At 42.2% G+C, this 12,361-nt stretch overlaps 1 protein-coding gene across 1 annotated transcript in view; it reads left to right on the top strand.

Moving 5' to 3' along the window:
• SH3RF3 (SH3 domain containing ring finger 3) overlaps positions 1–12,361 on the top strand; it is a 247,410-nt gene that overhangs the window by 185,161 nt on the left and 49,888 nt on the right. The gene's annotated exons all lie outside the window — the stretch shown is intronic.

The following is a 12,361-nucleotide window of genomic DNA, read 5'->3' as shown; positions in this document are numbered from 1 at the left end:
AAGGGAAAATAGTCACAGTCCCAAAGCTCTTCTGCCTCAGCCTTCCTGCCCAGTCATCTACACCGTGCGTGCAGATTAGCACCCACATGTGGTTTATAGACCAGTTCCTCATAGTCTGTATCTCATAGTCTCATAGTCCAAAATAACCTCAGCATGACAGGGTCATCCCACACATCATGTCTGTGCTGAAAAAAGCCATCCTTGCCCTTCTCCTCTCCCTGGACAGGATGTCCCCTCACATCCACATCCCCATACAGGGACAAACATGGATCACTTGCCAAGCATGTGGCGGCCTGGAGCAGGAGGCAGTTCATGTTACAGCCACTGCCTATGCTGGTATGCATGTAGATGGCTGTGAGAGGGACAAGCAGCAAACTGTAGGGGCTGCTTTGGGCAGAAATGCCTGTTTATGTCCATATGTAGTGCTGGTGGGTCTCCCCTATGAAGCCAGTGTGGTGCACCAGACCATGGGGTCACTCCTGATAGCTGTGCCCCACTGTGACCCAAGATATGAGCCCCAGGCCCCTGCAGCACAGGTTTGCAAGGACTCTGGGGGAGGCAGGGTGCCTGAATGCACACCATGAGCAATGCAGGGCCAGCCAAAACTGTCCTGAGAGGACACTGCCACAGTGGAGCAGTACTCTCTACTCCTGCCTCAACTGCTCACCTCCCTCCACTGCCCATCCACATGTAGGAGCAGAGAGAGAGCTCAGTCCAACTGTAATAGCACCCATTTTCTTCCACATGCCTTTTCCAGGAAGGGTTTCTTTGGTGTAAGGTCTTCCCCTCCTTTCAGCCCCCAGCAGGAGGGTGAAGGTGAGGATATGGCTCCCACACAAAGCAGCAGGTACTGGGATGTACTGGGACATCTGTGAAGCAGCATAAGCACTACACATGAGGGAGGGTCTCAAACTTGTCAAGTAAATGACACCCAGGCTTTTGGCACTGAAAGTGACACATTTGGACTTTACAGAGACATGATAGTGGCTTTTCTGGTCCTGTGCTAGTCAAGAGAAACACAACACACACCCTTTTTTGTTAGAGTCATGTTGAAGACTCAGTCTGAGCTAGTAAACCACAAAAGTTATACCATGAAACAAAAAGTGCCTTGATTATTCTCCTCTGTTGTAACAGAACAACTGGTATGTGAGACCCCACTCATTTCTCAAACAATTTTGTCATTTGCACACAAGTGGTAGAGGACAAGAAGGGTCTGATGTTCCTGGTGAAAAGTTATGATTATTGAAATCCAGCCCACAGGAAGCTTGGTTGGGTCCTTTGCAGCAGATGGGAAGAGATGTACTTGGTGCCATGGTCAAAAGCTCATCTAAGGCTGGGGTGTTGTGAAGCCCATGGTGGGAACAGGTTTGGGGAGTGGTTCTGCTTCAAGGCATAGAGCCAGTTTGCAGACAAGGCAGCTGAGCACATGCCTCTATCACTGCTAGTCAAAACTGTCTTGGCCAAAATCCAGGCGGGGAAGCAGAGTCTTGGTAGCTCAGATCAACCTTAGTGAAAAGATGCTTCCCTCTGTCAAAAAGTGTCATTGGCCCCTGTCACCCCAAGTGTAGCATTTACATGTATTAGTACACATCTCTGCTTTTGGGAACCTTGCTTTCTAATTTGAGGGACTTAAACATTTTCCTTTGAAAGCTTTGCAATGAATGTGGATCTGTAGGGGGAAAAAAGTGGGGCTGAAGTTTTCACTATGTTCTCTTGACTGTAGGAGCAACCTTCAGAAAAATGCTTGTAAGATTAGCAATGAAATCACAAGAGATACAAATATGCATTCACCTGTTTTTAAGCCTTCTTAGTTAAGTCTACAAAAATACAGAATTTGGCTTTTACCAAATGTCCATCAAAATTGTGCAGTTATATTTATATAACTATTAATCCCATAATAATAGGGGTTACATTTTAATTAAAAATGTCAGAAATTCAGTCTCTTCTCTGCCATCTGCTAAGACCTGACATGGCTCTGAAGCAATTAATGGTGCTTCAGCCTTAGACAGAATATCAGTTCAGCACTTTTCTTTCATTCACATGGCTGAATGCCAGCCAGAGTAGCATAAACAATGGGCCCCATGAGCTCTTGCATCAAGGCATTCAGGGCAGTGAGAATCTTGTCTTCAGATTTTTTTGCTCTAAAATGCATTTGGCATTTCTAAGGTAAATGCCCTGTATGTCTTGTTCAGCATTTGACATCTTGACAAATCTGCAAACTGATTTTACTGCTGCTTCAGAAGTGCTCAGGGGCGTTGCTGAGAGCATGGGCAGGTTGTAGGAAGGCTGTGCATGTAGCTGCTGAACTCACCAGTGAGCTCTGCTGCAGGAAAATGTCTCACCTTTTCTTTCCTCACTTGAAGAGGATCCTCTCTGTCCTGCATGTCATTGTCACATCCCTTGAGTGGTTGTCTCTATAACCATCTCATGCCCTTACTGGTTTGCAACAGCAAATTCAGCCAAACCTTATTTCTTAGGAGGGACACAACAAATTTACAGTTTCAGTATCTAGCAAATTTATGCCATTTTTTAACTAGAATGTAAATTTGGTTTATTGTGTCATTATATCCCATCCTTGAAATTTCCAGGCACTTTTTCATTGCTTATTTAATAGATCTCTTCATAAAAAGAAATAAAGGAATTTTGTTCCATTGTAGGTATGAGTTTCTCTGAAACATATCAGGATTGGTATTTAGCTTGCAGGGGGGTTCTACATTTTGAAAAAGTTCAACACAGTTTTCTTATAGCCTGTCCTTTGAACAAGCAGAATTCAATTACAGGAGTTCTTGAATGGCACCCAGTCCCCTACCTCAAGGCAAGCCAGCAAAACAGTCTCCTCTGAACAAGCATCAGTTTTCCCTGCAGACCTGAGGCACCTACATGTGGAGCACCTGCTTTCTCTCTGCTGACATGAGAAGAAACAGAGACATCTAGGGCTTACTGCCTAAGTTACTGCAGGAACTTAAAATTTAGGTGCAAATTTTACATGTTTCAGTAAATGTAGCATATATTCCACCCCTTAGAAGTTATTTCATGTGTGGTGCTTTATTCTTGTGGCTTTTGTCAATTCTTGTGAATTGAAACCAGACTTCCACACTGAGCTGACATGGCTTTTTTTTTGTTTTTATGAGTCGTTAGACTAATATAAGCCTCCAAGAGGGCACAGATTTCTGCCTGATTTCTAAACTGACATGCAGACCAGACTATGAAATCACATGTTTTGAAAGCAGTTCTGCATATCATTAATTTAATAATCAAAGACTGCTGGCCTTCCATAATGTGTTCATTGTTCTTTAAGCAGAACCAGCTCAGCTGTTTTCCAAAAGCCAAGATGTATTTTGAAATGAATGATGGTCTTAAAAAACATCTTCACTGACTGCAAACTTTGGGATGCTTGAAAGGTCGAAGAATCAACTTGAAGTCACCTCAGCTGGATAAAATAGTGATAGGAATTCCACAACAGCCAGGATATAAAGCATTTAATTTAAAAGAGGCAATGCTGGAATCCTAATTTTGCCTGCAACTAAATTTGCTTGTATGCTTTTTGCTGCATGCTAAGCATCACTCATTAAATGTAAGATCTTCATCTGAAAGGTAATAGTGCCTTTCCATCATGCAGAATGTCCTATCATACTGGCAAAATGGATTTTTATTGAAGATGTAAGTAGTGCTGCAGGCCTGTGATGGAGCTGAAGCTGAATTAGGTTACGGGTGCAGAGGAGTGGTTCGTAACTGAGACTCCTTGGGGAGTGGGGAAGGTCCCCCTGGAAGGTAATCATGCCTAGGCCTCAGATGGCTTGTCTTGCTTCCATTTTCACCCCTTATGAATTATTCGTCCCTGCTAGTTGAAAAGGTCATGGGTCAGTCCTGCTCCAAATCCCCTGGATTTTGACAGAAAAGTGTCTCATGAATAATGAAGCATGGCTTTGTGCACACCAGGGTAACAGCTGAGTGAGGAAGAAAGGACCCTCCCCACAGAAGGAACTTCTGTGTGTGTTTTGAACAACTCATCACTATGCACAAGAAGTCAATTTGTATCTGCAAGTATTAGTTCAAGCTCCTAACCAGAGGACACATGTTCAGGAAAAGCTGAGAATAATGTCTTGCACGCTCCCAATCCCAAAGATTGACAGTATTTGAAATGAAAAATGTTCCTTGAAGTGTCTTGCTATATAAATCATTTGGAAGTGTGTCCTTATCAGTTATTTAGAAGTGCTGAATTTTAGCTGAGAAAATGTAATAGCAGAACTCTGGTTGAGCCTTGGCTGATAACCTAAATGTGCTGACCATGAGAGGCGTACAGATTATACCTAAAATCCAGAGACTAAAAATGAACCTTGAATTTTCGAGTGCACAACAAGCTCTGAGAAAATAAGTCAAATTCAGGTATTTTTCAGCTTTGGCTGGGAGTCCAAATTCTATCCAACCTGCTCTGTTGCTGACTGTGAATGACAACTGACTGGATACAAGAGCAAGACAGGTGAAACCAAGGGCAGCTATTTCAGGAGGTGGCACCAGTCAAAATAGCAAAGTACCTGTCTTTCTGTAAATGCATAAGAGCTTTTATTAAGGTCTAATATAAACTAATTATTTATCTTTGTACATTTTCAGTTCTATTCACAGTTATTTATAATTCCAGACATTGCCTATTCTAAAAATCTTGTTGCAGGTTGGGTGGTTGTAGGTGGGAAGGAGTTAACTTCTTTTAAACAGAAAGTTTTAGGCAGGAATGTAAGCAGCTTTTTTTTTTTTTTGGCTACCAGGCCTCTGAATATGCTCTGTGTGTATTGGGATATATTTCATTATTTGTCAAAACTGTTGCAAATGAGGCTCATGAGCTGAGTCAGTCTATGGACTGATTACATAAGCTACCAGGAATCCAGGTCAAAGCAAAATTGTCTTTAGGGAACTACCAGGTTAGAAACAGTGTCTTCTCTTTTTGCTACAATATGCCTTATCACAAATATATTTTGAAAGATTTTTCAAGAACCAGATAAATCCTAATTTTTTTACAGGAACTAGGAAGAGAAAGTTGTGCTTTAAAAGGATTATTCAACTGTGCGTGAAATCCCATTGCCAGTAAAAGAAAAACAATATCTTTTTTTCCAGATGCTCCTAAGGGTAGTTAACCTGAAAACATTTTGCCACTAAAATAATTTTTGCACACAGCTCATCTTGAGGCTTTACAGTACCTGCCAGTCAACTACTGGTTTAGAAGTCTCAAGAGCAAGTGAGACACTGTCTTGGTATTTACCCCCATACCGTAAAATCCTGTTCATCTGGCACACACTATGTCTACATATGTATGACACTTGATCAGAAATTACTAAAGTTTGTATTTTCTTCCCTTTTTTTGCTTGGAGGTTTTATTTGTTTACCACTATTTTCTTCCTGGATGGGGACTTCCTACAGGAGGCATTGCACAGGATCCTGATGATTTTGTTGTACAGTTATCAAAAGGACAATTATGAGTGTGGGATTAAATTAACATCTTTTACAGGTCAAGCTTTCACTCGAAGCCTTCCTGTGTCTCTGTGTTTGATTTTTCACATTCTTTGATCCCAGAATTTCAAGAAACTATTTACTACAAACCTATTTAAAACCTTGTGGTGGAGAGCTATACCCTGAGTATAGTCTGAGAGAAACAAGGCTGAATAAAATATAATTCTCATGATGCCCATCCACATGATGCTTAATTAGTCCTCATTTGGGGGAGCTGAGAAGCTGTGAGCCAGAATAATCAGTGCTTTTATGGATAGTAATGTCAGATAAATCTTCAGAAGAAAATGACAAAAATATTTCGTTTTTTTTTTTCTTCTAACTTTCAAGCATCATTAGATTGCAGGATAGGGGAAATGGAAGCTCAGGAAATTAATTTACTTGACTTCTCCAGCTCTTTGCATAGCTCTATGAGCTACTGAGAGAAGATATGATTTAGAGTTTTTGGTCTATTACAAACCAAAAATAATCAGGGCCAACCTGGTCCTAGAAGAAGCTAGCATCATACCGTGCCTCACCTTCATCCACAGCCACAGATACTTGCAGGTTGTAAGAGCCCCTCAGTAAATCATATAAATTTAGCTCCAGTCTTTGCAGGAAGGAACTGGGTATTTATGCAGCTATTTATGCAGCTGCAGCTGTTATCCTGCACATTTGTTTGTTTTTCACACACACCGTTATGGAAAAAATAAATTCTTCCTCTAGAATTGATAAGTCCATTTCAGCCCCCACTTTGATAATTAGCATTTGATGAGGCTACTTGATCTTGCATGTAACACTTTTCATCAATACTTGGTGTCACTACCATGCATTAAGTGCTAATACATTATTTCTAGGAACATTAAGGTTCAGAATGATTGCCACAGTCATTGTTTTATGGAGTCAGCAAATTAGAGAAACGAGTCACAGGAATCTTAAAGACCATTAGCCTGTTTTTATGATATTTCCAGAGGATGGTATGTCAACTTATGTGAGTTGAATGGGTGTTTTTTCTCTTATTTTAAAGTAATATTAAAGAGAAATTTAAAGTAAGCTGTAAATATGCATTCAAGACATTAAAAGATTTTTTCCTGAGAATTAATGAATGTGATAAGTGCCCTGTGGTGAGAGAGTGCTGGATTTTCTTTGAAGTCAAAACTGAGAATTCTGGTTGATTTTCTAGATGATAGGAACATTCATCTGATAGCAACAATTATTTTTCAGTGAAGGCTACTGCAACCTACAATATCATTTTACTCTGTTCCTAGTTTTATCACTGTCTTCTAGACTTCTATTCTGCTCGAAGACTGAGTCCCTTGCTTTCGTAAGGCACTTCACTAATCCCTACAGGCACCATGTCTTTTCAAATTAAACCACAAATGTGGCCTTAAAGTACTGGTGAAAATCTAAAGTAAATCTGCAAGGGAAGGAAAAATTTAATTTATGCTGCAAGTCCAAACTAGTCATTCTTATCCTTCAATAAAAGTGTGGATGGGAAAAGAGAAAGGGAATGAATTTGAGAAGATGTTTCAGCCCAGATGAGTAGTTGTTACCTTTAATTTCCTGGTGTCTCTGGGCTTGTCAGTAATATTTAGGGGGGAGTAATGTTTCAGTGGTCATAAGGAAGCTGTTGTGTTTACAGGAAAAAAAAAAAGCAAAAAGTCCTTTTAATATTATTCTCCAGTCCATGAGTACATAATCACCTACTACACCAGAGTAGCTGGTGATAAAAACAGAGGGCACAGCATGAGCTGGGAATGAAATACCTGTCATGCAGCACTGTCGTGCCTATGTCTGGGAGTTTTACTCAAGATTTAGCCTTGCATAGTACAGGTGGTGCTGCTGTGCTACCAGTGGTCACCAAGAAGCAGAAGGATCTGGAGGTGACTCTCAGCACACCTTTGTGCAGCTGCTTTCCCCTGCTGGGTGGCATCTGGGTCTGTAGTGTCCAAAAGAGAAGAGCTGGTGCTGTTGAGCTGAAACAGTGGTGAGTGGTACTTGGAGGATGCCAGATTGAAGTGGGAGCATGAAGAAGTCGGATTTGGCTGTTCACGGGCCCAAGTAAATGGGATCAGAGTTGGCAGTGCCTGGTTCAGAAAAGTGCATGCCACCATTAAACAGCCTCTTAATCAAGAGGTGTGCATGTGTGATCACCCAGGAGGAGGTCACATCTGGAAATTCAATGGCCAAATGTTTAAAGGCATTAGAGGCTCATAAGGATAGAGAGGAACACCAAATGGTATTTTCAGAAGTGACTCCTATTACTTAAATTGCAATAAAATCAGTGGGAATCAGGCAGTGAAGTACTTAATGCCACTCTGAGAAAACTCTGCAAGGTGCCTGTTTTTATCAGTAAGTGCCTGTGTGCCTCTTAAAATCGTGGCTGTCAGAGACATCTCCTACCCGTAAAGCTTTAGCAATGCTGAGTAGCAGAGATTGAAGATGGATTAAGACACAAATGCTGCAGTGTTTGAGCCCTCCCTGTGTAATGTCTGTGCATTGCTCTATTTGTGTGTCTGATGCCACACAAGGAAGATGGATCATGTAGGGACATGCCATCAGAATGCAAGGATGTGGCACACAGACTTCCTTAAAGGTATCAAAGCAGAGAACAAGAAAATCAGAGCATTGTCTTGGATCCCATTCCCCTGAGCAGATGAAGAGGAAAGGAGGACATGTTTAGTACCTTGTTCCTTAGATCACAGTAGCAAAAGTACAACCTGGCTCCAGGGCTAAATAAAGAAGGAAAATGTACTAAGTCCTTCTAACAGCTGTGATAGAGAAAGGCCTGCTGTGTTCTCCAGGAGGATTATTGGTATTACTAGTTACTGGAGAGATGCACATAAAATTGTGTGAAGAGTAGAAAGGTAAACTTCCAACTCAGGTGATCAGAAGTATAAAGAAAAGAAGTATAAAGAAGTATAAAGTATAAAGAAATAGGAGATTATTCTTTTGCAAAAACCAGTCTCTTCAAAATCTTATTGCAAATACAATCTTGCAAAATAATCTAGCAATACTGTATTTTATGATATGAATTAATTAGTGATACATACAAGAGACAAGAGGACCTTGAAAGAATCAGCTTAGAAAGACTTCACCAACTGTGTCAGGGACTGTAGTTTAAATGCAAAGCTGGTGAACATTCAGATGCATGGTAGCAATCAAGCAGCCACCAAGAGAATACAGCAAGGAGCACAGAGACACATGAAGCTGAAGAGCACAATACTTCTGTGACAGTAAAAGTCAAGATGTGAACAGAGGAACTGAATTCAATGTGTGGAAGGCCAGCAGATCCTGTGGAGTAAAACCTGATGATGAAAAGCAGAGTCATAGACAGACAGGAAAGTACACAGTCATGTCAAAGCCTGTAGGGAGAGCAGCTAAAGAAAAACCAGAGCACAATCAGGAAGCAGTTGCTGATTTAGATTTTGGATGTATAGGATACTAGGCTGTACCAAGTGGCAAAAATGAATGGTTTGTAGGTGTCAGGCTGGCACCAGATGCAGTAATATTGGAGTAACCAGATACAGGCAAGAAACTGAATGTAGATATAGGCAAGAAACTGAATGTATATACAGAACTGTGGGATTATTCAAGAGAAGAAAGCAAAATTGTCATCCAGCAATGGTGAATGGCAGTTACATTATTTCTTAATCCCTTGGTCTATATGTTAGTACAAGCATAATAGGAAGCACTTGAGATCATCAGTAATACAGAAGACACAGAAGGCCCCATTATCAGTGCAAACAGGCAAATAGATGATGCTTTGACTACTGCTCTTCTCTCTTGGCTTGAAGTCATCACTCTGCAGTCAGTCAGGCTCAGCCCAGGTGCCTGCAGTGGCCACTCCAGGCTGGGGTAGTTGCACCTCTGCAAACTGGCTTTGCTGCAGTGTGCAGAGGGAGGATCACAGGAGCTAAAGAAGAGTTAGCATGTGTCTCACAAGAAAGATGCAGCACTGGTCAGCTCCCAGAGCTGGATATCATTGCTACTAGTGGAATGAGTCCTGTGACTGGAGTGCTGGCACCAAGGGCTACAGGCTTCAGGTGGAAGCAGGACAGGTGAGGGGGAGGTGTGACACTGTAGGTAAGGGAGAGGTTTGATTGCACAGCCCTTAATGATGGTGTGGTGAAGAGCCTCTGGGTGAAGACTGGGGGGAAGGAAAACAAAGCAGGTACTGTAGAGGTATTGTTTACTACTGATTACCCAGTTGGGATGTAAGCACCAGTGAGTTATTCTATATGCAATTAGGAGAACTCTCTGGATCAGTAGCCCTTGTCCTTATGGGAGATTTCAAGTTCCCAGACATCAACTGGAAATATCGTACTTCTGTGACAAGTCTTGGAAATTCTTGAGGCTTATAGAGAAAACTGCTTGTCATTCATACTTAGTAAGCTAACAAGGAAAGATGCCCTCCTATTTGTGAAGAGAGAAAGACTCATGAGGGATGTGACAGTAGGTGGCTGTCTTGGCTACAGTGTTCATGAAATGGCTGAGTTTAGGATTTTCACTGTAAAGACAAAAAAGGATGGCAGAGTTGCTTCCCTGGACTTCATGAGAGCAAACTTTATGCTGTTCAGGGTGTTATTTAGCAGAGTGTCCTGGGAATCTGCTTTTAAGGACTTTGGAGTCCATGTGCTGGCCAGTATTTAAGACTCATCTTTCAGAAGCACAGGAGCAGATAACTTCACCATGCTGTCAGTCAAGCAAGCAGAGCAGAAGACCAGCTTGTCTGAACAGGGAACTCCTTGTGTAGGTCAGGAGGAAAAAGAAACTGTATGACCTCTGGAAGCAAGGTGAGGCTTCTCAGGAAGCTGAGTACAGAGCTGGGGTTCATTTACACAGGGAGAAGACATGAAAGTCCAAAGCTCAATTAGAGTTGAGACTGGCCAGTGTTGTTTCAAACAACAAGAAGGGCTCTTTTTTCAGATGAGGTCTAAAGAAAATATTGGGCTGATACTTGGTGAAGGTGGTGAATACTTGATAGTACTTGGTCAAGGTGACTAACAGGAATGAAGAAAAAGCAGATGCATTCTGTGCACTTTTTGTCTCATTCTTTAGTAGACCTACAGCTTCCCAGTCCTCTGAGTTGGAGGACCATAAATGTGAGAACAGTGACTTTCTATTTGTGAACACTGGAATTGTAAGGGACCAGCTGTATCAGCTGAATGTTCACAAGTCCATGGGGCCTCATGGATTCATCCAAGTGTTCTGAAGGAGGCAGTGAATGTTGTGGCAGGACCCCTCTCAATAATATGTCAAAGACCTTGCAGGTTTAGAGAGGTCCTGTTGATTGGAAGCTTGACAATGTTATTCTAGTCTACTAAAAAAAGGCATGAGGAAAGACCCAGGGAATTCCAGACCTGTTAATTTAGCCTCAGTTGCTGGAAATGAAAAGCATTTAAAGAATGATACAGTCATAAGGAACAGTCAATATGAGTTCATAAAAGGGAAGTCCCATTTAACTGATTTGATATCCTTCTATAATAAGGTCACCTGTGTAGTGGATGAAGAGAAAGCAGTGGATACAGTTTTTTCAGGATTTTAGTAGGCTTCTGATGCTGTACCTCAGCATCTTTCTGGACAGGTTGCTTAGCCATGGAATGAGTGGAGTTGTGATGCACTGTGTGAAGACCTGGCCAAAGGCCAGATCTCAAAGGATTGCAGTGAATGGGGCTACAGCTGGCTGCTGGCTGTTGACAGGTCACCAGTGATGTTCTTTGGGGCTCAGTTTTAGGGCCAGTTCTGTCATATATATATATGTGTGTGTGTGTGTGTGTGTGTGTGTATGCATATATATCAATGATCAGGATTCAGGAGTTGAATGCAGCACTGGCAAGTTTGCTGATCATAAAAAAGTGGGAGGTGCTTTTGACTCTCTTGAGGGGGCACAAGATGCCTGGCAGAGGGATGTAGGTACACTGAAGCATTGGCCAATGATTAGCAGGAGGAAATGTAACAATTCAAAATGCTGGATTCTGATCCCCCTGGGATGGGGTAATGCCAGGCACAAGTATGGATGAGGAGAGGAGTGGCTGAAGAGCAGCCCTGCAGAGAGGGATCTGGGGGTGCTGGTGAACAGCAGGCTCAGTGTGAGACATCAGAGAGCAAACCCCATCCTGGGGTGCATCAAACAGAGCATCACCAGTCACTCAAAATTATCCTGCTGTATTCAGTGTTGGTGTGGCCTCACCTGGAGCACTCTGTGCAATTCTGGGCCCTACCATGGAAGGAGGATGTGAAAGTCCTTGAACACATCCAGAGGAGACAACAAATCTTGTGAAAGGACTGCAAGGAATGTCCTAAGAGGAGCAGCTGAGGACACTGTGCTTTTCTAGTTTGGAGAGAAGGAGGCTGAGGGGTGACCTCATTGCTCTCTGCAGCTTCCTGAGGAGGGGAAACAGAGAGGGAAGCACTGAGCTCTTCTCCCTGGTGTCCACTGACACGATGCAAGGGAGTGGTCCTGTGGGAATGCCCCACAGGACATTCAGACTGGACATTAGGAAGCATTTCTTTGCAGAGAGGGTGGTCAGACTCTGGAAAAGGCTTCCTTGAAAAGTGGTTGATGCCCCAAACCTGTCAGTGTTTAAGAGGCATTTGGACAATGGCCTTAATTGGTCAACCTTGAAGTGGTCAGGCAGTTGGATTAGATACTTGTTGCAGGTCACTTTCAATATAAATATTCTATTCTACTCCATTCCATTTTGTCCAATTCTATTCTTTTCTGCTGTGATCTTCTCTGCCTTTACAGTTGCACCCTGAGGCTGTTCATTCAGATCTGCTTTTTCATGACATAAAATCTAATTTTTTTCCTAGCAAGGAAGGGTGGGGACTGAAGCATTTTCTGTTTTCTTAGAGACTGTTTCTCTAGTCCAGAGCAGGC

Source organism: Agelaius phoeniceus, chromosome 2, assembly GCF_051311805.1.
Source record: "Agelaius phoeniceus isolate bAgePho1 chromosome 2, bAgePho1.hap1, whole genome shotgun sequence".
In the NCBI taxonomy this organism is placed as follows: Eukaryota; Metazoa; Chordata; class Aves; order Passeriformes; family Icteridae; genus Agelaius; species Agelaius phoeniceus.
Note: the sequence above shows the minus strand (reverse complement) of the source record. Positions and strands in the feature narration are given on the sequence as shown.